The sequence below is a fragment of the Panthera leo genome, chromosome B1 (assembly GCF_018350215.1).
Source record: "Panthera leo isolate Ple1 chromosome B1, P.leo_Ple1_pat1.1, whole genome shotgun sequence".
NCBI lineage: Eukaryota > Metazoa > Chordata > Mammalia > Carnivora > Felidae > Panthera > Panthera leo.
The window spans coordinates 127,817,151-127,843,063 of record NC_056682.1 but is presented as its reverse complement, the minus strand read 5'-3'; the positions used below and the strand labels follow the sequence as shown (position 1 = coordinate 127,843,063).

At 34.0% G+C, this 25,913-nt stretch overlaps 1 protein-coding gene and 1 long non-coding RNA gene across 5 annotated transcripts in view; one reads left to right on the top strand and one right to left on the bottom strand.

Annotated features, from left to right (window-relative positions):
• The window catches only part of GRID2 (glutamate ionotropic receptor delta type subunit 2), a 1,444,174-nt gene that overhangs the window by 570,422 nt on the left and 847,839 nt on the right, over positions 1-25,913 (top strand). The window lies entirely within an intron of this gene.
• The window catches only part of LOC122218041, a 66,044-nt gene that overhangs the window by 11,352 nt on the left and 28,779 nt on the right, over positions 1-25,913 (bottom strand). Inside the window, exon 3 of one of the 3 annotated variants that reach the window (XR_006201818.1) lies at positions 16,244-16,520. The exons of the other annotated variants lie outside the window; for them this stretch is intronic. This is a non-coding gene — a long non-coding RNA (uncharacterized LOC122218041). Of the gene's footprint in view, positions 1-16,243; positions 16,521-25,913 lie in introns of those variants that run through there. 3 annotated transcript variants of the gene reach the window in all.

Below are 25,913 nucleotides of genomic sequence, written 5' to 3'. Positions count from 1 at the left end.
GTAAGTTTAAGGTTTCATAGTCTGATGGCTTAGAGAAACACTGCAACAAAACCTACAAAAGTGGTCCTGGTTTCATACAGTAAAAGACTTGGGAATAATATTGCTTCTTTTCTTTGGATAAAATGGTGGCTTATTCTACAGGCAAAATTCATTTGACCTCCATGAAGGACTCTTTAGGGTTTCTTTATTGTTTCAGAGAGAGAAGATAAGTTCTATTAATTTAATTTGTAGTGCAATTTGTATACAAAAAAATCCACAAAACTGCAAAATATCCAATGTCAGGTATGTGTGTGTGTGTGTTAAATTTTGCACTTTGTGAGAAAGCAAGATACTGAAAATTGAGCCCAAAGGAAGTTTTACTTGTATTAACTTACTTTTCAATAGAGAAATTACATATGAGCCTTTACCATAATTATGTTGAATGAATACTTTTTAGTATGAAAAAAAAGTGTATGTCAAACTCCAATATTACTTTCTCTTATTGGTATTAATTTATGAATATATATATATTTTTAATTTATGAATATATTTAGGAACAAAAATATGTATACAAATCTTTTTGTTTGTTTAAATATAATAACCAAGAAGACCTAAAAATGGAATTTTAGCAAATTAATGAAAATTTAGATCTCGTCTTAAAAAAAAAACTAACAATATGAATGAAACAAAAAGTAGATTTTTATATGGGATTCTGCACAAATGAGGAAAAGAAACCATAATTTCAGGGTTTGTTTTTCTGTGGTAAAGAGAAGCATTTTCTTGAATTCTGTCTAAAAATTAGAATTGTGGAATTTCATGATAGAAACAGAGTTTGAAAATCTATTCATACTGCATCAAAACAGTGAATATAGTATTATAAAAGTATTGGATATACACAAAAATAAAGAAAAGAAGTTGGGATATGATAGAGCTCAAATTTCATACAGTGAAATTTTGTTTGGATTTGTCTGATTTTGCTCCTTTCAGTCATGTATTCTGGATTGTTTTCATTATTTTGTTTATAATAATAATGATAATAATAAATAATACAAAACCATTTAGATTTTCAGTTTATTAAACTCTTCAATACTAATACAGTTTTCACAGACTCAATGAGGAAGGCAGAACAGACTTTATTTATTTTAAGGACAAAGGAACTGAAACTTAGCAAAACCAGCTATCTTAGGGAAGCTAGTAAATTGAAATGCCAGGATTCAGCCCACCTGTTTCATTCCCAGTCCATTCTTTTACATAATCACAATTCTATACATTAAAAAAATAATAAATTTTATATTAAGTATTAAAACTGAATTTGAATTCTAATTTTATTTTAGGTTATGCTCTGCATTCAATTCTTAATTTTTATCTCTAGGGTTATGTTAGATAAATAAAAGGTAGGAATGTGGATGTTTCCATTGCCAGATACCTTATTTTTCTATAGGTAGAATTACTTCTGATTTCCTACCAATGCAAGAGAGGTATAGAGAAAATAATTGCTGAATTAGATACTGATTTAACTGCTAATTCTTTTTCTTAAAGTAACCTGCCCCCAAACTTCTACTGCCCACTATTTCTCTTACATTCAAGAATTGGAAAGAACAGGGATTGATGAAATGGAGGGATCATTCTCAACCGGGAATCTTTAATCTTCCAGTGTCCAGATTTCCTGCCTCATCTGTCAGTTACAAAATTTGGCACTTTGGTGGCATCTGTGATTGATTTAGTTGCCTTATTTGTTATGGCTTCCGATGTTGCAGTGTCTCCCAGTTAGACTGTAACCTCTTCATGAACATAATTAGGTTGAGGGAATTTCCTTAGTATTAAGCAGAAGATAAGTATTCAAAAGAAACTTGTAGGTTAAATTAACTAGACTAAAATGAAATGGTTAAGATACTTTCTGGCTTATTAGTCTGCAGTTCATTTGAAATCAAATATAACATCCTTTATGTTTTTAAATGTGTATCATACCTCCATTTCATTGATAGTAAAAAATAGTAAGAATAAAATAGTACAAATCAGGTTCAGTATAAGTTTTATGACACCATTTTAAATATCTAAAATTTATTGTTCCTTTTATACTTTGCATTATTTTTGAAGCAGATTTGAATACCAGAAAACATATAACAATCAGGGCAGCATCTGTATGCGTGAATAAAGGGTAGAATTTAAACATAGCGGCTACAGATAAGGTGTCCCTTTTATCCCATATGGAAACATACCAGATCCTCTCCTGCACACCAAGAGGATTTGGGGGACTTGCCTGAGAAGCTGACTTTAGTATATGTAGAAAAATGTAATTAGAGTTATTTTCAGTTTTTTAAAAATTTTTTTTAACCTTTATTTATTTTTGAGACAGAGAGAGACAGAGTATGAACGGGGGAGGGTCAGAGAGAGGGAGACAGAATCTGAAGCAGGCTCCAGGCTCTGAGCTGTCAGCACAGAGCCTGACCGGGGCTTGAACTCACGGACTGCGAGATGACAACCTGAGCTGAAGTCGGACGCTCAACCGATTGAGCTACCCAGGCACCCCAGAGTTATTTTCAGTTTAATTACAGTGATACTCAGAGAATTCTATAACCTTTCAAATATTTTTCTTCTGAACATTAATTATATATTTCAAACCTTTTTACTTTCTTTATTCAAAAACTTTCTGGTGGGGGCTTGAGTTTGTTTTGTTTTCGTTTTTAATTGATGTTTATGGACATTCAAATTATTTTTAAAATATTTGATTTTCAGCAGAATTCAGAGGTGTGTCCGTAAAATCAGTAACATTTCAATTAGGTAATAATTGAACTTCGTTGGATGTAAATTTTTGTTCAAAATAATGGTAAATCTTATATGTATCAAGAAACTAAGTATTCTAAGAAAAGGACAATTCATGAAACAAAATATTCATTCTAAATTTTTCATATACAGGGTCATAATGCTCAGATTGAATACAATATGATATTTGGTAGTACAAGAATAAGGATTTGAAAAACTTCAATAAATATATGTTAATTTTACTGCATTTTAGAAAAACATAGCTAGAACTTTGAAATGTTATTGTGAAGAAAAATGTTAATAGTAAATAACGTAAGTGGCATACAGATATGACACAATATATGTAGGTGGTCTGAATTTTGGAAAACACTGATTTAGTACAACATATTTATTGTATAGATGAGGAAATTGAGATCCAGAGAAGTTAAATCATTCACCCCAAATCAGATAATTTTAGGATAGAAATTTAAATAATGCTAAACACAAAGACCATATTTATCGAGAGTAAATGAAAATGACATTTTATAACAGTAATCATTAACCATTTACTGAGGACTTACATCACAGGGTGTTATGATAAATGCTGTATACCAATACCAATTTTAAAAATTGCTTTCCAACTCTTCTGGTCCTGTAGGGAAAGTTCCTGCCTTTAAGGCCTTTGAAATAACACAGAATAATACCTAGGGCAGGGGACCATGTGGTACACTGAAATTGCACTCATAGATACAGAGTGTTGTCCTAACCAGTATACCCTTTTTTACTGTAACTGTCATGCATTTTTAGCATGCAATATTATAAAACTAAAATTCTAACAATTTTAGCTTGTTGTTTTCAAGTAATTTAAGCCTCAACCTCCAGAAGGATTCCTTTGGAATGTTTAGGACTTATCACCTCACGTTAAAATTACGTGGTTTGGCAGGATATGGATTATCTGTTTTGGACACTTTACAGACTATCAAAACCAGTATTTTTAAATTGTCTTCCTTCCTCCCTCCCTCCCTCCCCCTCACTCTCCCTCTTTCTTTCTTTCTTTCTTTCTTTCTTTCTTTCTTTCTTTCTTTCCTTCTTTCTCTTTCCTTTTCTTTCCTTTTCTTTTCTTTCCTCTTTTCTTTTCTTTTCTTTTCTTTTCTTTTCTTTTCTTTTCTTTTCTTTTCTTTTCTTTTCTTTTCTTTTCTGTTAGAGACCAACCATATCAATGAGTATCCTATCTACCCTAGGAAAATCTGGTAAAACACATATTCCAGGATCTTTGTCACCAGAGATTCTAACTTAGTTATTATTATTTTTTCAAGTGGGAGGAAGGAATTTATAATAACAATGTTGGTGCACTACCCTAAGAAATGCTCATAAGTTTTTAATTATGAAGGTAAAAGTGGACGTTATTGGGGTACCTGGGTGGTTCAATTGGTTAAGTGTTCAACTTTGGCTCAGGTTGTGATCTCCAGGTTTTTGAGTTTGAGCCCCTCATCGGGCTCTCTGCTGTCAGCACAAAGCCTGCTTCAGACCCTCTGTCCCCCTCTCTCTCTGCCCCTCCCCTATTTGTGTTCCCTCTTTCTCTCTCTCTCTCTCAAAAATAAACATTAAAAAATGTGGACATTGTTGAATTAATCCCTTAAAAACATGTTTTTGAACTTTATTCAGTGCTATTTTTATTGCATTTTTCCAGATAAAAGAGAGCATGTTATTTCAACATCCATCAACAGTGAATTTGTTTTGTATTTGAAATATCTTGGGTGTTCACCCTTATAAGAAAGAAGGAAAAGAAATTAAAAATATATATATTTCTCCACAGAAAGACCTCCATACTAAATTCCGGCAGCTCAATCTATGTGTAAAGTATTAACAGGAAGCTTAAATGACAAGGAAATGAGAAACAATTTTGTCTTCTTATTCCTTGTTCAATAGCATTACGCAGTCTCAGGTTAGTACACTGTATCTGAGGTAGGGACTTGAATATGTAGTTTTCAAAGGTTCATTCTGCTCCAAGGTGATGCTTTTCTATTTGAAAGGAATACATTTAGCCTAGAGGAAAAATATTCATCATTATGTTTTCCTCTAAAAATAAGAAATTGTCAGGATTTTCTATTTCCTTTATTATATGTGGGGAACAATATGCAGCAGTGAAGTAACTTTGCAGTGTGTTGAATTGATGAAGGAATGAGGGCTAACAAAGCATCTTTTATCAAAAAGAAAATCTTCAACATTCTGTCTGCACACACATTCTTCTGCAGAACAAAGAAGATGAAGTTCTTCAGCTCTGCATCAGCCCAGATACACAGTTTATTCTTCGACTGTCAGCACAACCAGGCTCCCTTCCAGTCGTTTCAGAATTTCACCCAGAAATCCACTAGTGTGCCCTGTCACTCTAAAAACCACTTAGTCCTGCACAGTGACTCTAAGTCCATGTTGATAGATTTACACCATACCTTTGGGGACAAGGATCAGGCATCCTCAGACACCTCGTAATTTGAAGAATGACTGAAGATTTCGAGATCGGAAAGGCTTTTTTATATTTCACTCCCCTTACACATTTAATATTTTGTTCAATGTATTCACTTCTTTTCAGATGAATTTCATAGACTTGGTAACCAGAAAGCAAACCATTTGGTGCTTTGTGTTCCCCAGATATTTCTAAGCAGTTCGATAGTTTGGGTCCAAATACTTTATTTGTTTGATTCAAAATAAAGACTTAACATTCACAAGTCAAAGGAGAAAGATAGAGTCAGCATGGCAGTCCTGATTGACGTAACTGGGTTAGATTCTTCCACAGAGAAGAATTCTCCCAAGAAGCCCCTAGATTACCTACTGGCACAAGTTGATTTTAACTAGTAGTATATCACTCAAACAAAGAAAATTCCTTCCTACCTTTTCTGCAAGACATGAATTTTCCATTAAAAATATTTATTAACTCAGTATTAGGTTATTTACTCCTAATGTCTACATCACACATCTTTTCCAAGGGATGCTGGTGGTAGGTTAGAACAGTCCATAAACCCAGGTATTTTTTTAAAAATTTAAATATAGCCTAGTAGCACATTTAATTTATTTCAGTAAATTTAGTCTCATCATTAATTTAGAGTAAGATTGGTGCCCATTACTTGTTGACAGTATATGGCTTAGGGATAGGGGAAAAGAGGAATACATGGACACTGCTTCAAACTTTGATAATCTTTATTAATAAGAATTTCAAGGACTTTTTACTTTTGTAGGATGTGGCTTGTTTAATATTTCCTGGGTATTTTATTTAATCAAAGTACATCAACAAAATTCCTTATACTGAATTGCACCTGTTTCCTACTTTTAATATTCATGTATTCATTCTTTTAGCAAATATTCATTGAATTCTTAATTTGTAAAAGATACAGTGATAAAGGAATACTCCCTAAACTCAAAGTTATAATCTAGTTAGAAAGGTGACGTGCATACAAATAATAACAGAAAAAGATAACATGTATTAAATGTCATAGAGGATTATAAAAAAAAAAATCCAGTAAGAGGTCAAATGAAGCTGAACTCACTTCAGGCAAAATCCCATTATTATAAGCCTATCGGGCTATCCAAATTCTGTTGGTACACTAAATGTTATTTGATGCTTTGCTCTTCACCAAGCTCTGGGGGAAATTGCATTATATTAAATTAATTACCCTTAATTAGTATAATGATTCTCTAGCTTTCTAGGGCTTTATCTTATTTTGACATCAGATTATTAAAAGGATACAGAATTGCATGTGTGTTTGTTCCACTTGCAGTGTGTTTAATGTAAATGAAAATGGATAAGGACTGGGAGGAAAGATATAAAATGTGTTGTGATGATTTTATTTTCAAAATTGTTAATGATATCTTTATATTATTATATATTTATTAATTTTATATATGTTATATATTTACATATAAATATATATCTTTAAGTAGAAAATGTAAAGGTATTGATATCTTGACTCATATCAATTATGAGTGGTTACTTGATGCAAGTAAAATGATATCCATAACAATACCTTTTCATAGTATTAATAATTGAAGGAAACAACGTAGTAAGGTAAATAGCATCACACCTGGCACACTATAAAAGGCTAATATTAGCCCTAATATTTAATACTGGTATTATTTGGTTTATAACACCCTGTTGTTTTATTTGATCTGTAATATCCTACAGACTAAATGGAAGGGCAAACAAAGTACAATTTGTTCTCCCTTTTATTTTCTGCCATTAAAAATAGTGGAAGAAATCCTAGATAGTTATGTTTGCATATTAAAATTGACCACATCATTGTAATGTAGGGAAATGTAACCATCATCAGTGAGCCTTGATTGTAAGGGAAATCCTAGCCTTTCTTACTATTCTTTCTAGTACATACACAGATAAATCCAAAGAGTTTACCAGCCCACACTATGACTCTTTCTGGAAAGCCTAATATATTTGCCCTATTAATATTACTCTGGAAACTAAACTGGATCATTTGGTTAAAACTAACTGTTGGGGAGCCTGGGTGGCTCAGTCAGTTAGGCTTCCAACTCTTAATTTTGGCTCAGGTCATAATCTCATGGTTTGGGAGTTGGAGCCCTGTGTCAGGCTCAGAGCTGACAGTGCAGAGCCTGCCTGGGATTCTGTCCCTCCCCCGCCTCTCTCTGTCCCTCCTCCATGTGCACTCACTCTGTTTCTCAAAACAAAACAAAACAAAACAACTTAAAAAGAATTTTAAAAATGTGTCCTTACACCCACCTTATAGCTTGATCAGATTTCTCTACCTGTATGGCATAGCTTAATAGCCACTTGGTCTTCAAGGTACCAAGGTGTCCTTTTCAGTGTACAGACAATTAGTGCTGTATAGCCATACAGTTGACATTGGAGACTTTCAAAGCTCCTTTGTGCTAGAATGGTTATCTCCTGCTAGAAGTCCCTCATACACTAGCTGGTAAGCACGAAGGACAATGTTAGTCTTATTATTCATAATTGTATTCACAGGGTCTAACTCACAGAGACCTTCAATATTTATTTGTCAAACCAACCAATTAATTGTTAACTTAAATACCTTAGTCATGATATGTAAAAAGCTTTAGTTGTACATGAGTTCAATATGAAGGAAAAATTAAGTAAACATTATGCAGTGTTTCTTGGTGTTGATCTGTTCTGCTTGGCTCAGTACTAAAATTCCCCCTTGTAGAGAGTCAAGCATGCACCTGACTTTCAGCCCTAGCTTCTGAATCTCACAATACAATGGAGGAATCCAATAGAATTCCAATGGGTAATGTAGCTTAAATATAAAAATAAAATTATATACCCCCTGCCTCTGGTGACAACCAATCTGTTCTCACATAAAAGTGAGATCATACAGGGGCATCTGGGTGGCTCAGTCGGTTAAGCATCTGACTCTTGATTTTGGCTCAGGTCATGATCTCACAGCTTTGTGAGATCAAGCCCCACATCGGGCTCTGTGCTGACATTGTGGAGTTTGCTTGGGAATCTCGCTCTCCTTCTCTCTTTGCCACTTCCTCTCTCTCTCTCTCTCAAAAATGAATAAACTTTTTTTTTTTGAAGTGAAGTCATGCAGTATTTGTCTTTTTGTTTCTGGCTTATTTCACTTAGCATAACACTCTAAAGTTCTATCCATGTTATCACAAATGGCATGCTTTCCTTATTTTTTATGGCTGAAAAATATTCCTGTGTGTGTGTGTGTGTGTGTGTGTGTGTGTGTGTGTGTGTGACATTTTATGTGTTCATTTGTCAATGAACACTTAGTTGTTTCCATGTCTCAACTACTGTAAGTAATGTTGCAACTAACATGGGGTGCATATATCTTTTTGAGGCACTGGTTTCCTTTCCTTCACGTGTACATATACCCACAGAGAGAACATGAAGATTGCACCAGCTTCCCTTCAGCTCTCTGAAAAGGATTGCAGTCAGCCCCTAGATGTATGTTAAATTAGAAGCTTGACCCTGTGCCCCCTTCCTTAAGTTGCTTCTTTCAGTTGAAAACTGGGTAGTTTAGTCTGCTGCATCTTTGCTGAGCCTGAGGGTGACAGCCACAGGGAGTCCCTTAAGTTCATTAAGAACTTGTTTTTGTTTAGTATTGTGGGTCTCAGAGACACAAGACCTGCTGGGCCATGCCTCAGGTGGAAGACTTAAAAGATGGGACAAACCCTTCACTCCTGAAGGAGAAGCTGGGATTTATGGGTTCCCTCTTGATGATATGTCACCCTGCTCCAGGTCGGGGTTTATGGTGAGAAGCTACCTCAGCCTCTCCCCCTTTCAGTGTGTGTGTGTGTGTGTGTGTGTGTGTGTGTGTGTGTGTGTGTGTGTTTGTGTTTTCTTTCTTTCACTTGATGTGTAGGAGTCACACAGCTAATTTCTGGATTTCTTTCAGAGGGAATTGTTCTGTAGGTAGCTGTGGATTTGGTGTATCTGTGAGAGGAGATAAGTTCAGGAGTCTCTTGTGTTACCATCTTTAACCAGAACCCTTTCTATATTTCTCATTCTGTCCTCATAAATAGAGAATGAGATAAGATTATAGGAATATACATTTGCAGTGCTTAGGCAGTCTGAAATATCTGCTAAATTTTTGTTCTAGTTATTATGCAAATAACATTATTTTTAGATGTTTTGTTGGGAACAACCCTGCCTCTCAAATAATAAGTTGGAGTGATGGAATTGAGGTGTTGTTGAAATGTATTGTGAAATAAAATTTTTGGTGTGATGTATTACCATGTATAGGATCATAAGCAATATCTTTTAATAAGTACTTTAAAAATTTTTTTGTTTATTTATTTTTGAGAGAGTGAGAGAGAGAGCAGGAACGGGGAAGGGGTAGAAAGAGAGGGAGACACAGAATCTGAAGCAGGCTCCAGGCTCCGAGCTGTCAGCACAGAGCCTGATGTGGGGCTCAAACTCATGAAACGCGAGATCATGACCTGAGCTGCAGTCAGACGCTTAACTGACTGAGCCATCCAGATGCCCCAAGTACTTTAAAAATATTGTTTCAAAGATAAAATTGAAGAGATGATTTAAATAATGTGACTGGATAGGTGTGCAAGGAATTAGTTTCCATACATTTCTTGAAAATAGGCATTAGTATTATTTCTATAGTTGTCTTTTTAAAAAGTACATTTGCCTATTGTGTTTTCAGTTTCGTTTATGTCCTGGTAATATTCTTAGGGCACATATCATTTACTAAGGATTACTGCGAGCTGGGGCAGGTGATGGCTCAGGGATAATCCTTAAGAAGTGCCCAGATTCAGTTATTCTCACTTAAATGATTTAGTTTGGACATATTTGATGGGATAGAGTTTTATTTTAGAAGCAAGGTGAAATTTTTCATCTTTAGTTCTACTCTTGAAATAGTCTGCCAGATTGATGGAGCCTCATTTAGGGCTCATCAGACTGTGAACACTGCAATATGGTTTGATTATAGTGCTAAATATCAAGCAACACAGACAAGAATACCATTTAGCCAGGTGTGATTTATGCATACTTTAAATAAAAAAAAACATTTTTTTAAAAATTTAAGATCATTTGTTTTGCATAGAAAAATATTATATGGGTCTTAGAAAGCAAAAACAAAATTAAGCAGTGTATGATTGCAAATGATTTTAGTAAACTGTCTTTTATTAAAGAGACATTAGTAACAATGCTCTTTAAGATGAGGCAATATTGGATGGTTGGTCAGTGGCTCTTTTGTTTTTCTTATTTGAAATACCCAGAGCAATATTAGGAGTTTTAAGTTAGAAAAATGCTGTGCTAAATAAAAATAAACCATTTTATTTGTGGGGAGGCTTCTGAGAGCCTTTGCCACGCTAATATACCTGTATGCCAGAAGGATTACCAAAAAGCAGATCTGCATTTGACTAGAAAACCTTTAAATTTGAAATATCTCACCCTATTATTACTTCTGGGAAAAAATACTTAGGAATCACTAATACATGGATTATTAGTCCCATTTTATAATCATCTCATGTCTTCACTCCTATGCTATGTTTAAAAAAGGTAATTGCATATGTGATCATTGTCAGGAACAATATAAACCTATCGTACTATTATGATCATAGTTTTTGACCTATTATCATCATTATTGCTGGTTCCTTGTGCTATTTCCCATCCTAGAGGTCTAAGCTCTTCTGTGTGATGGTAAAGAGAGAAAGCCCAGTAGCACAATGTCTGGATGGCTCTGAATCCTCACATAGACCTGCAGAGCAAGTTTCTTTAGTTTCCCAACTCAAGGTAGCTGATAGATATCTGGATGACCTATATATTTTCAAATTTTCTAACTTAAGGTTTTTATTTCTTTCTGTCGTCCATAGACTATATTCTCCTAAAGACCGTTATTTCCCATTTGATGCACACACTACATCTGTCTACCTATTTCTCAATACTACCACAAAGAATAGTGCATAGTAGACTCTTTTATACATGTTGGTTGAATAAATATACAAATCGTGAGTAAATGAATAAATATGATAGCATCCATAAACCTAAAGTTTCATGGAATATGATGCAGCCTATACAGGATATGATGAACCATCCATGATAACTTTTCAAAAGAAGCAGTTATATGAAAAGAATTAGTTATTTTCTCTTCAGTTTTGATTATAATCAGAATTTGATCAATTATTTTTAATTGATATAATGATACATTTGAGTGCATTTTACTAATGATAACAACCCTTAAGTTTTCATAGGCTTATGTGATTTCATAAGCTTTGTCTATTAAATTTGTAAATCTGATAATAGGACAGTCATATGTAGGTTATGTAATGTGTCACATGCATTGTATACCTATGTTGTGGAGATTGCTTATAAGTAGATTCTGGACATGGAAAATTCATATTAACTTGTGGGCCATATAAAAGTTCCTGAGAAAACTTTTCTATGTGAGTCAGTCCACATTGTATAAATGTGACTGTATTAGTGTAGTGTAAGCATTGATTAATAAGTTTTCAAGCATAATCCAGCTAATCCATTTAAGATGAGTTTTTAGTTTGAGGGAACCCCAATTTCTGATGCTCAATGTTTAAAGATCTGAAATGCAATTTGAAAATAGAACAAAGTAAAAGCCATATTGGACTTTAAAAGTTAACATTGTAGAAAGAAATCATGCCTAGTTCTCATTTTTATGTTCTCTATAAAATTCTTTGTGTTCATAAATGTTAAATAGGTGAGTCTTTCAAATTCTACTTTTTTCTTTAAATTTTTTTAATGTTTGTTTTTTTTTTGAGGGAGGGAGAGAAAGAGAGAGAGAGAGAGAGAGAGCGAGCAGGGGAGGGGCAGAGAGAGAGGGAGACATAGAATCTGAAGCAGGCTCCAAGCTCCCAGCTGTCAGCACAGAGCCCAATGCAGCGGTCAAACCCATGAACCATGAGATCATGACCTGAGCCAAGGACGCTGAACCAATTGAGCCACCCAGGTGCCCCTTTCAAATTTTACTTTTTTTTTTTTTTTTTACTTCCCTTGTATCTAAAGGCAGAGAGAGGAGTGCTCATGTAGAATCTTAGCATAAGATGCTGTAGTGATGCTCTGTGCATTTATAGCCTTTGCATTTCAGGTCTCCATTTTATGCTGTAGATAGGTTGTAGCACCTCAACTATCTCTGCCTTTTCTAAAACACTCTTACAATGGCAACGGAGAGAAATGAGAAATGCAGGGGCTTTATGAAATGATTTGTTAGCTTGAAAACTTATATATCAGTCTAATGCTAATAAAGTGAGTTGGGTGTGAGAATGCTGTCTACAAAACCGGTTTTTCTTATTTCAAAAAATAGTTTGTATAATATATTTGTATTTGCGGATTTATGACATTTTTGGGATTTGAGCTTAAACTTAAAAACATCCCTACTCTTTACGACCCACAAAAATGATTTACTTTTGTTTTTTTTTCAAACTACTTCAATGTATTTATTATCTTTTAGCTATCACATTGATAAATGTGCTGTGAACCTAGAAGTTCTTTTTTTTTCTTTTTTTTTTTTTTGTTTAATTTAAATTCAAGTCAATATATGGTGTCATCTTGGCTTTAGGAGTAGAATTCAGTGATTCATCTCTTACATATGACACCTAGTGCTCATCCCAAAAGTGCCCTCCTTAATGTCCGTCACCCATTTGACCCATCTCCCCACTCCCCTCCCCTCCAGCAACCCTCAGTTTGTTCTCTGAATTTAAAAGTCTCTCATGATTTGCCTCTCTCTCTGTTTTTATCTTATTTTTCCCTTCCCTTCCCCTATGTCATCTGTTGAGTATCTCAAATTTTACATGAGTGAAATCATATTATATCTTTCTTTTTCTGACTTATTTTGCTTAGCATAATACCCTCTAGTTCCATCCACATTGTTGCAAATGGCAAGATTTCATTCTTTTTCATCACCGAGTAGTATTCCATTGTGTGTGTGTGTGTGTGTGTGCATTACACCACATCTTCTTTATCTGTTCATCAGTTGATGGACATTTGGGCTCTTTCATGATTTACTTTTCCTAACATGTATTTTTATCTAACTTTTTGGTTAGTCTCTGCTTTGTATGTCAATAATTAGGAAATAGGAAAATCCTACTGGAAATAATAACTTTTAAATACACAGAATATATTAATTTATATCTTAATTGAGGATAGTTTGAAATGAAAGTGTTCTTTTATAAAAAAATATGTTTCTAGAAAAATATTGGGAAAGTTTTTGAATGTTAAATATATAACTCAGCTTTCTGGTACTCAAGCAATCTATGTGATAGTTATAGTTTAAAACTGCCATTTTTCTTTCAGATTATTGACTCAAGAACGGATATTGAATGTACTTATTGGAGATGCAATATCTTAGGGTAGAATGAGGAGTTGAGATTTTTGGGGAAGATTACTGAACTAGGGGTTTTAAAGAAAACATTTTTTCATTAAATTATTTGGCCATTCTTGAAGCTCATGGTCTTTTGGGTTTGGCTAGCCCAAACATATTTCTGTTGATAGTCACAATGATAAACATTGGTTTGCTTAGAAAGTGTAATTAAGGATTAGCGTTTGATACTGCCCCTAGTGTGTGGTAATATTCCCAGGAGGGAAACTACCAAACCTCTTCTTAGTAAATAAATGTTGATTTTACTTACCATTTAATCATCTGTATTATTCCATGTGCATGGACATTATGTAGAAAAACAGAAAGCATATATTTAATGTATTAGAACTAATTTTAGAATAGAGTATTCTTATTTGATGATGGTTTAATGAACATTTCTTATTTGAATTTTTATGCTTCAAACATTTTTATATTTCTCTTGTATTTTTTATAAAGCTTATGCCAGCCATATATCTGTTCTTTTTAATGTAAATAAATCAACATTTTTTTATCTAACAGGTTGCCTGGAAAGAAAAGAATGAAAATTCCATGGTATATGTAATTTGTAAATATGCCATGAAATGCATTTTTTTTTTTTGTATTTTGAAAATACTGAATTTTTCTTCTCTGTTTTTCTACCATAACCTTTTGTTTGTTACCAGTTCAGAATCAAACCTAGATTGCTTTATTCCATATTAATGTAATGCAAGCAAATCACTATGTTCATAGATGGCTTGAACAGATTCTTCCTCAGTCCCTTGGGGAAACTATATTGTTTAATTCATTGAAATAAACTTTCAGATATTGAAAAGGGCTTAAGAGAAAGTCATTGTGACCATTTAAGTAATAAACTTTACTGCCTCTGTTTATGTGAATCTCAACAAATACTTTTACCATCATAAAGAAGCAGAATTTATTTTATTGCACATTCATTTTCAATTAAAAAACTGAGTACCTGTTATGTGCCAGGCACTGTATTAGACATTAAAGATATAGAATGAGTAAGAAGTTAGACATGATCTCCAGACTCAAATAGCAGACTACACAAAAGTAGAGAGAGAAGTCGTGGATAAACCACAAAACTATTTGATCCATTCTCTGAATAAGAAAAGGGGACTCTTAATTATAGAGAACAAACTAAGGGTTGATGGAGGAAGGTGAGTGGGGGATGGGCTAAATGGGTGATGGGCATTCAGGAGGGCACTTGTAATGAGCACTGGGTGTTATATGTAAGTGATGAATCACTAAATTCTACACCTGAAACCAGTTTTACCATATACGTTAACCAGAATTTAAATACAAACTTGAAAAAGAAAAAAAAAGATGAGAAGTTGCCATCTTATTTACTAAGCTGGTTGTCATCTGGAGCTGGACAGCAAAAAGAAACCTTATGTTAGTACATGCACTAGGTGAAAACAACCTATTTTCTATTTCAGTACTCTAGGTACATAGAAAAGAAGAATGTAAATTTGCAGAAATGATTTTTTTGTTTTTTGGTATATGTAATACAAAACTGGCCATTAAACTCAGATTTTCAAGGGCAGTTCTGTCCTGTTTTTTATTAAAATAACTGAGAATTGCCATTATTTTGCCATCCAAAGGATGCCTCTTATATTGTACTTTGCACTGAAAGTAGCACTACACATACACACACATATATACACATTTTGATTATATTTGAATAATAAAACAATAATACTAGTGCTGATGTTGGTTCTAAATTCTTGCGTTAAAAGACATGGGGAATCTGTTCAAAAAGGTAACTGGTGTTGTTTGAGATAGAGTCTTCTGTTTAAAACAATTGTTCTTAGGGGCGCCTGAGTGGCTCAGTTGGTTGAGCATCCAACTTCGGCTCAGGTCATGATCTCGCGGCTAGTGGGTTCGAGCCCCGCATCGGGCTCTGTGCTAACAGCTCAGAGCCTGGAGCCTGTTTCAGATTCTGTGTCTCCCTCTCTCTCTGACCCTCCCCCATTCATACTCTGTCTCTCTCTCTGTCTCAAAAATAAATAAATGTTAAAAAAAATTAATAAAAAAAATAAAACAATTGTTCTTAAAGATATGTTTTCCTTATGGTATTAGAAATTAATTATGCAAACCATATGATTATGTTGTGGTAATAAGGAATGTATTTTCTCTAAAAAGGTGGCCAGTTATTATTCATTCCCAGTGCTGGTTAGAGATGGTAGGCCACAAATATTAGCTATCATATCTATAAATATACTCAAAGTGCCAACTCATAACTCTTATTAAACTGAAGAAATTAAAAGAAAGACACAAACTAATTTTAAAAATCATTAATAAGAAGGCTAATTTTTGAATAGTGACCATGGTTTAAATTCTAGTATCACTAAACTGTGAAATTCAGTGTAAGGACTTGCCAAATGATCTGCTTTTTTACAGTAAAAACAATGCATTATTACAGATTTGTAAGGTTGAATTGATTCTTTGAAAGTAATTTCATTTGTTAACGAAAATAACAATTTACTAACTGATATAAACTGTTTACCATAAGATAATACAGCAGCTACGGTATTTCATTTACAACGGATATGAAATATGAATTCCAAAGGAAGAAAATGAGAGAAGCACATTCCTTTAACTTCCTGAAAAAGCATATTACTTAAAAGTATCAATATGAAATAATGAAAGAGATATGATACTTGGATATAGATGCATTTTTTTCTTAGACTGTAAACTACTTTTATTAAAATAAAATAAAATTACCATGTGAATCCTATGCCAAAGTAAAAGTTTGAATGTAGATTTCTTTCTGAGTATGGTCCCTATCTTACCCATCTTTATATTCCGTAGAGCTTCAGGCAGTGACTAGCAGAAGTGAATACTCAGTGATTGGAAATAAAACAAATCATGGTTGGATAGATAAATAAAGTTAAGTATCCCCTCCTTCTTGTCCACTTCCTCAGAATTCTTTATTGTATATTCATTGAAGTATAACATTTCAATCAAGGAGCACTGTGGAAAGATAGAAAGGGATCTGAATTCACAGAAATGCTGAGACCTTGTACTAGCCCTGATCCCCTCTAGCTGTTGCACACTGGACAAGTCACTGAATGTCCCTGAGCCTATTTCTTCAGCTGCAACATTAAGGATTTGGAAAAGAATGATTCCCCAACTTATGCTTTGATATTATAACATGGTATACTGGCCCGTGTGGAACTTATCTTTCTTTTGATCTTTAAAATTGGACAAATTTCTGCTTTATGTTTTTCTTGGGTTTAGAGAGATAATTCATTATTACTGTTTAAAAGATTCCCTGCTGTGCTGCAGCTGGCACAGGTGAAAGAAATTAAGTGAGAGAGCAGTAGCACTATAAGACTTCATCACGTACTCTGCTTAATTATAGAAGTCAGAACTTGGAAATGAGATTTATGAAGATAAGTTGAAATGCAGGTAATATGTTTCAGGATAATGTAGGGTTGATGATGTGTTATTTTGGAATCTCAAGTTTTCAACTTCTGCATAAGTAAAGAAGGATGGTTTTATAAGATAACAGGATCAATGGATTCTCCAGTATCTAGGCCAATGAGTTTGATGTTGGTCCTACTAACATACTAAATTTGATGATTAATTGCCTAGAGTGTGAGCACTGAGAAACAACTAGAAGCTAACATGAGCTTTTTGATTAGAGTGAGTATCAGCTCAAAGGACTATGTAAAAATAATGGACTTTAATTTATATCAGATATTTAGCAAAAATACCCATTATATTCTTTTTCATATTGTGGAGAAATATGGACTGAAGTGCATTCATAGCTGGTTGATCAAATTTACCCAAACAGTGTTAATTACTACATCCATATAAGTCTAAAGGGAGGGTCTCCTTTACTATGTATTGTCTCTTTTTTAAAGAATTAATTTTTCAATGATTGGATGGTTGTTTATTAATTTTCAGTGGCTGGATATGATATTTTCAATTTTCTAGGTGATGACTTAGTGCTTGAATTTATATGAACTGTTTAGTATTATCTTGAATGACCAGAAGAATAGACTAAACCAAGCAAGATTAAATTTTATAAGGCAGAGAGTTGTACATTTGGCATTTCACTTTCAAAAATAAACTATACAAGTACAGAATGCTAAGTAATCCAGTTTGACAATATTTCAAGTGTAGAATATTTAATTGGTTAGGGAAATCTTGGGTTTTATTAATAAAAGTATAGATATTAGACAAAAACTGGCAATGTCCCTGCTCTATACTATACTGGTCAGACTTCATGCCAACTTTTTATTACAGGAAGCATGTAGAAAGGAACAATTATTTAACTGAAATTAATTCAGCAAAGTAATTAGGTTGTTAGAAATTCTCAAAACCGTGTGTAGTAGACCATGGTTGGTTTTACTATCTGTTATTCAACCATTCATCTTTCTTCTGGTAATCATAATTCTATTTTCCTCCTCGGAATTGAGACTCCTTCCACTTTCAGTTCTTTTATTTTTTTTCAAAGTTTATTTATTTATTTTTGAGAGAGAGAGAGAGACAGAGCATGCATGAGAGGGTGAGGGACAGAGAGAGAATCCTAAGCAGGCTCTGCACTGTCAGCACAGAGCCCAATGTGGGATTCGATCTCATGAAACATGAGATCATGCCCTGAGCTGAAACCAAGAGTCAGATGTTTAACCGACTGAGCCACCCAGGCACTTTCTCAGTCCTTGCTTTTAGAGTGAAGCAGTATTTACAGTCTGCTCTGGGAATAGGTCAGGAGAAATATTTGAAATAGAATTACGGTCAGCACAGATGGACTCTGTAGTCATAATTGTTTAAGACCAGTGTCTGTTCTGATTGATTGGTGGCAGTGTCCATTCTGATTGGCTTATAACCAGTATATGTCTGCATAACCCCATAACTTAAGTTGAATCGGCCTTTTTTTTTTTTTTTTTGCCCTGCCCTCAGCAATTAATTTCCTGATTAATGTGAATTAGGCTGAGGACATTTTCTCATATTTGCTAGACTCAGAGTTATGAAGACATAGATTATAACTGTCTTAATATTAAAATGGGAAAATCTGTGAAGCCAGTGTGGGGTAGATGAATTAAGTTTTGGAGATGTAAAAACAATGTTCCAATGACATAATTTAAGCCCCTGAATCATACTAAACCTGAAGCTGGTAGATTTACTTCAGTACTTGGTTCAAAAAATAGTTAAGTTTTGCTTAAGCCAGAACCAAAAGAATCCTAACTGATGTATTACATAGGAAACAAACAAACAAATATGTAAAACACAACTAGAGGATATTTACTTTATAAGTCAAAGAGAGAAACAGGTTCTTTATATGTAATTGATCTGTTCTCAGATCTCGATTATTTAGAGACTATCAAATGGCGCACATGGATAGAAGGTCTACGTAGACAGATTTGGGATCAATGAAAGGCTGAAGATCTTTGCAATTTAAGTTATCCAATAATGAAATAAACATTTTCTGTGGTATTAAGTGCTAAAGTAAAATCTGGATCATAAAGAATATTGTCTTGGGTTGAAGTGTCCACTGGCTGTTACTAAAATTCTTAAAATTTATTGAATAATTACTGTGCTGGACACTGTAGCAAGCGTTTTATATATATATATATATATATATATATATATATATATATATATATATATATATATATCGCCTGCAAAGTCAGTACTATATCTAAATGAAGAAACAAGGGAGAAATGAAATTGAATCCTTCACCCCAAGGAGAGAAAACTAGAAAGCAGCAATGATGGGCGTGAAACCCAACGTATCTGATTGACTTTAAAACTTTGCTATTTCTCCATTAACATTCTAACAGTGCCTGGATTTTTATGGATTCAATGCAATTATAAAACCCTGTATTTTGCCAATATTTTAGTAATGATTTACATAAAAAGAAAAATGAACTGATGTAGTCCAAAATGAATTATCTTTGATTTATGGACAGTACGGTTTTACGGAAGTTCTAAAAATACACTAAAAGCACTCTAGTATGTAAATTTCATGATGATTAAAAGGTGTCATACCTATGTAAACATAATGGAATTGAGGGGCTTACATAACTCCATAAATTCTAAAAGAAAAAAATCTAAACACAATTAGTCATAAAATGTCAAACAAATATGTTGTAATTTCTGAGAAAGCCTAACAGAACTTCTAAGCAATAGGTACTCAAGAGCTAAACAGTCACATAGTGTCCTAAGAGTAGTATCCAACATGAGTTTTTTGAGAATTAATACAGTGAGGATACATAGAAGAAAAGCCTTATGCTGTAGATGGGGTCCTGATAGCAAATATACAAAAAAGCTTCGTTGATAATTACATTGCTGGTTTATTGCTTCTCAATGACATATTTGAAAATAAAGAAACTATCATTGTGGGCTCATTCAAAAGGTTGTACTAGTGCAGGTAATCTGGTAGAATGTTTATGTAAGCATCATCCTAAGACCTCTATTGTTTGAAGTCACTGTACTTTCTAATATGAGAAATATTATATACTATGGATTGTAGGACTGGTGCAGTCAAGAAAACACGTGGCCTTATAGAACTGCTAACTACAATTCATTTTCATCATAAAAATTTCCCAGTTCTTTAAAGGCAGAGATTTAAAGCAGGTTCATTATGTGATTTATTAGGTCGAATATTGTGGTCAAACAAACCCAAGTTTTAATTATGATCCTGTTATGTGCTGAGTGGATTCCTTAACCTTTGCAAGTCTCTGTTTTCTCATCTGGTAATGGAGATGCTAATGTTTACCTGCTTCAAAGATTATTACTGGAATTAAATCACGTAATCTTAAACTTCTTTACCTGCCTCAAATGGTGCTGAACGGACAGTAGCTGCCTTCCCTGTTCTTTCCCGCCAAACCCTCTCCTTACTTTTCTGTAATAACCTAAAAATTAATGAAAAACAGCTATCTTCTTAACATAAGTCAGACTTTAGGCCTATGTTTTGTTTATAAGCTATTCTAAATCCTATAAGGAATGTATTTCAGGGGGAAAAGGCTAAGGTTGCATGATAAAGAAATTCAGAATAAATAGGACTCCATTTTTAAATCAAACTGTATTTCCTCTTTTTACCATCCCACCTTATTTCAGAATATTTCTATGGTCCTTCCAGAAAGAGTCCTATTACCTGGATGCTATAGCTTTTCTTAGTCATGTTGAAGAGTAGTAATTTTACACACAAAATCTTTCATTTCAAATTTGGGCTTGGAGCATTGGTCTTCCCTAATTTGGGAAAGTCACTTGAGTGCATAACTGCAGAGGAAACATATTACCTCTTAGGTAAAGGCAACCTTGGAGCTGTTGCTGAAACACAATGAAAAAAGGAAGTTAAATCAAACCTCATTAGCTAAGGCCCTAAATATTGTACAAGCAGATAGCAGTTCACTTGAAATGGGAAACTGGGAAAAAGGCCACAAAGAAATTAAATGATTATTCACCTAAGATCACACAGTGATAGAGTGCAACAGTCATGAGCAGAGCCTAAGAAGATTTAAGAGGCCAACAAATTTGGCTAAGCAAGCTTATATATTTTTCCAGCTCAGGAACAGTTTACAAGTACAGAGTTACATTTTCTCTTGGTTTTGGTATTCACTGTTTCGAAAATCTTTGTAGATTAGAAGAATAAAATTTGTATGTCATATATATATCAAAGCACAATAATTCAAGTCCACACATGCATCACATTTATTTTTCATATATTTTAATTATTACTCCTTGATTGTATAGTTTAGTACATATAGGATGAATCAGTGCCCTGGCAACATTTAAAAAAATCAAATTACAGTAAATAAAAAGATGAATATCCATCCTTTCTTCCTCATAGCCCCCCGCTCCCCAACGAGAACATAAACATTTAATCTCTGAAAGTTTTAAATTATCAAAACAATGGGATAAAGTTATGCATCCTTTTTTTAAACCACATATGAGATCTAGCTATGTGACAGACTTAAAACAGAAAGCATTATTTTTTCCCAGCATTTTTTAAAAGCAGCAAACCATGAAGTAAAATTTTATTTTGTCTTAATGATAATGAAAGATACTACATGTCACCACTGAACATGTACTAGTGTATGTGCTTGTGTTTTCGAAGGCTACTTTTTATTAGCTTAAACCCCTGAGCTGTTAAATGTAGCATAAAGCTGAATTTCCACTGTTCTACAGCAGGGGAAAAATTCTTTTAATTGGATGATTGCAGAGGGGGAGAGAAAAAAGGAAGAGCTTTTAAAAGTTTGGGTAGTTCAGATAAGAAAAATTCTGGATGCTTCAGCAAAATTACCAACCCTCTGAGATTCAATTTTGACTATTATTACTAATGTACTGCTTTCAGTGTACAGTAAATTAGATCTTGAACACATTATGGGCCAAATATTATCCTTTTATGCTCACGTGTAACCCCTAACAGGTTTCAATGGGAGATGTGCATGGTTACTTGAAAGCTATTTTCCCAGTATTTTTCTACCCTAAATCTGATACAATGAAGGTGATCAGAAGAAATGTATGTAAAAAAAATAATAATAATAATCTCTTCATATAACATTTTTCCAATTACAGAGTTTTACACCACATATCATTTCATTGTATCTTTATAAAGCAGGAAATTTAATTGTATAAATAGAAATGTATTAAAGAGCCTCCAGAATCAAAATTTAATATTGGAGTTTCATAGAAAAGATGACTGTTTCTGTTTCTGTTTAACACAGCACTGTGTTGAAAAGAAGAAAATTGTGAATTCAATTATGCCAAATGGTCAAACATGCTAATATTAATAACAAGAATAATCTATTCTATGTAAATCTATAGACACTTTTATAATTACAAATTACTTTTAATTCACATTTTTCTCATGTTTATAAACCTTCTTTCCCTTTCTTCTTTCTTTCTTTCTTTCTTTCTTTTTCTTTCTTTCTTTCGTCTTCTCTCCAGGTTTCTTTTGTTTGTTTTATTTTGTTCAATTTCTTTTTGTTTTAATTTGCTGTTCATTATCTTAGGAGGTATTCACTGATACACAGGTTTCCAACAAGGGATAGTCTGAGGCAGCGTCCTGAATCATTGTCACAGGTCATTGAATTTCTGAGAACTAAAATCAGTCTTGAGCTGTACTTTGATGCAAGTGAGGCTTAATCCCATGCTTTCTGCTACTAAGTAGGAATCCACATTTCCTAAGCCACTGTAAGGATGCACCTACTGATTTAATCATCAACATTTATTTTATGAAGTTTGCTATGTTGGTTGATTGATTAATTTTTACCAAAGGGCAGATTACTGTGATCTTCAGACCAAAAACCAAACAACAAGGGGAAAAAGAAGAGTTGGAAACTACTGGGCAAAATGTAAGCCATCAATAGAGTTTTTGTAAAAGGCATTTCGTTCATTCACTTATTCAGCAAAACATTCATTACACATTCATATTGTGTCTGAGATAGTGCTAGGTGCTGGGAATATATAAGTAATCAACAACAATAAAACGAAAATAAGAACTATCCCTACCTTAGTGAAGGAGGACGAGAAAGAGAGTGATAAAGCGATGAATAATTGAATTTTATAAACTGCTGGAAGATGCTAAATGCCATGAAGAAACAACAGGGTCAGACAGATTGGAACATGTGGGAGAGGGGGTTGCAGTTAGTTCTAGTGAGGTAGGTGTGCTTGAATAGACTTGAAGGAGGTGAGGGAATTAGGCAAGAAGCTGTGGAGGAGAGGAGTGTTTTAGGGATGGGGTACAGGGAACCTAAATTTGGGAATGTGCTAATGATTTAGGACCAGCTGAAGCTAATGTGTTTGGAGACGAATAAACCAGGAAGAAAGTAGCGGGAGGTTAAGGATAGGAGCAGGAGGGAATTACAAGTCATTGCCAACTTTAATTCTGCTTTAGATGGGAACCTCTAACAGGTTTGGAGTAGAGACACAGAATGACTTATTTTAACAGGTTTGCTCTAGTTGCCCTGCTGAGAATGGACTGCAGGAAGTTAAGGGCAGGAAAGGTTACTTAGCTTTTATTTATTTATTTTTTAATGTTTATTTATTTTTGAGAGAGACAGAGTGTGAGTGGAGGAGGGGCAGAGAGAGAGACAGGGAGATGCAGAATCTGAAACAGGCTCCAGGCTCTGATCTGTCAGCACAGAGCCCTACTCGGACCCGGGGCTACAATTCAGGAATGGCGAGATTCATGACCTAGGCCGAAGTCAGAGGCTTAACCAACTGAGCCACCCAGGTGCCCCAAGGTTGCTTAGCATTAAAAAAAAAATTATTGGAAGTTTGAATTAACAGCATGGTCTCAGGAAGATGTTTTGGGGAATTTAGCTTTATATAAAACTGTAAAGTAGGTAAATTAATCTGCAATATTCCTAGATTTTTCTTTTTATCACCTTTTTTTCTTACCTCCCTTCTATACCTTTCTCTTTGTTAAACTTGGTCTCACACATAAAGACAAGGATGTCTGTTTGCCTCTTCAATGACGTACCTACATTTTTCACCAGGAGTAACCCATGGGAGCAAATTTCAAAATGTTAAATTTCAAGCCTTTAAAAACAAGAAGATTTATTTTAGGGGAAGAAATTTAGACCTGTGTTCAACCTCAGTCAGTTCTGATTCTTGATTTACTATAAAAGTTTCTCTCCATCAACCAGAAAACTAAATATAAAAATTTTTAATATGGCACACTATTTTTATTTGAGGCAGATTGTGCCTCAAATGTTCATTGAATTGTTAAAGGGAAACGATTAAGTGCCAGGCAAGAATCGAAACACTAGAAATAAAATTTGAATGAGATGCTGCATCACCATCCCTCAAAGTGCTCAGAGGATGGAGCAAGGACATTGGACGCTTAAAACAAATGCAGGGTGGTGGGGAAGGATCTGTTGAAGAGGAAAGTGCCTGTAGCTTTGCCAGGACAGCCTCTTCACAACTTTTTCCCCACTTCTACTTCTCTTCAGCCGTCCTCCCCATTCACCTCAATCCAATTTCTTCTCTTATTTCTGTGAACAGCACTATCTTCCCTTAGTTACATAGGCTCTGAAACCCAGAGGTGTCACTAACCTCTCCCTTTTCTTCACCTTTAACATTCTTTCACATAGGACCCATGCACTAGATATGAGTCTGCAATGTCTCTAACATCCTTTCAAACTCCCATGCACACAGTTCTATCCCTGATTGTCCCCTGCAATCCCGCAGAAACATTCTTTTTTTTAAGTTTTATTTTTATTAAGTAATCGCTACACCCAACATGGGACTCGAACTCATGAGCTCCAGATCAAGAGTTCCATGTCTTAGCACAGAGTCAGCCGGGTACTCCTCACAGACAAAGACTTAAAGTTATCGATTCCATCTCTTCAGTCTCTCCCTGCTCTGATGTGCTTACATAAAACTTATAGCATATCTGGCATCATTCCAACTGCACATTAAACTAATAACTAATAATAAAAAAGAAAACAAGTAAAGTTTTCTATTTTCTATAGCATTAAGTACACATTGCTTTGCCTGACATTCATGATCTTCTGTGACCTGACCCTAACGTACACTTTTAGTTCCATCATTTATTATTTTCTCACACATCCTACGAGCTATCTAAATCTGCCTGTTTCCTATTCCCCCCAAATGCTCTGTCTTTTATACTCTCTGTATATTTATTTTCTCTCTCAAAATGAATTCATTCTCCCCTTAGAATCTCCTACCATCATTCAAGGCTCTAAAATCATCTTCCTCATAAAATCTTTCTTCAAGCACATATCTTTTTCTCTTAACCTATGTGATGGCAGCAACTGTGGCTTCATTATTTTTAGTTCTTAGCATTATTCCTTGAACTGGAATAAATACATATTCAATTAAATTAAATATAACAGTAATATATAAAGTAAAGCTTTAACTCCGTTCAAAAAAATCACATACTGTTTTACTTCCCATGTACTCATTTTAAGTTTCAATATATTACTTTGTAATTATGTATATTATACTAGAGATGGAAATAACCCTAATGTCTTTTTTCACTAAATTTAAATACTGCCTTGACATTTGTTTCACACTAACAGTTATTATTGATTTAATAACTTAATGTGGAACATCCTGGTTTTAGTAGAACAATGTGAGATTGGACGTTAGTATTTATTTTTGCCACAAAATTATACATGTGCATTTACCAACCAGAGCATAAAGCACATGGATATAGTAGTATAGTTTCTAATACAAAGTAATCATGAAAGTATGTAGGAAAGAAGGAGAAAGCAATTCAAGGAAAATTATAATTAGGCAAAATCTCAAAAATTATGCTGTTTATAATTAGTCACGACAAAGTAACAGGTTATAAAACTTCAAGAGATAAACAGATTAGGAAATGAAAGTCAAACCCAAGAGTGCCAGTGTCAATGAACAGAGTGAAAGAAAGTGGGTATT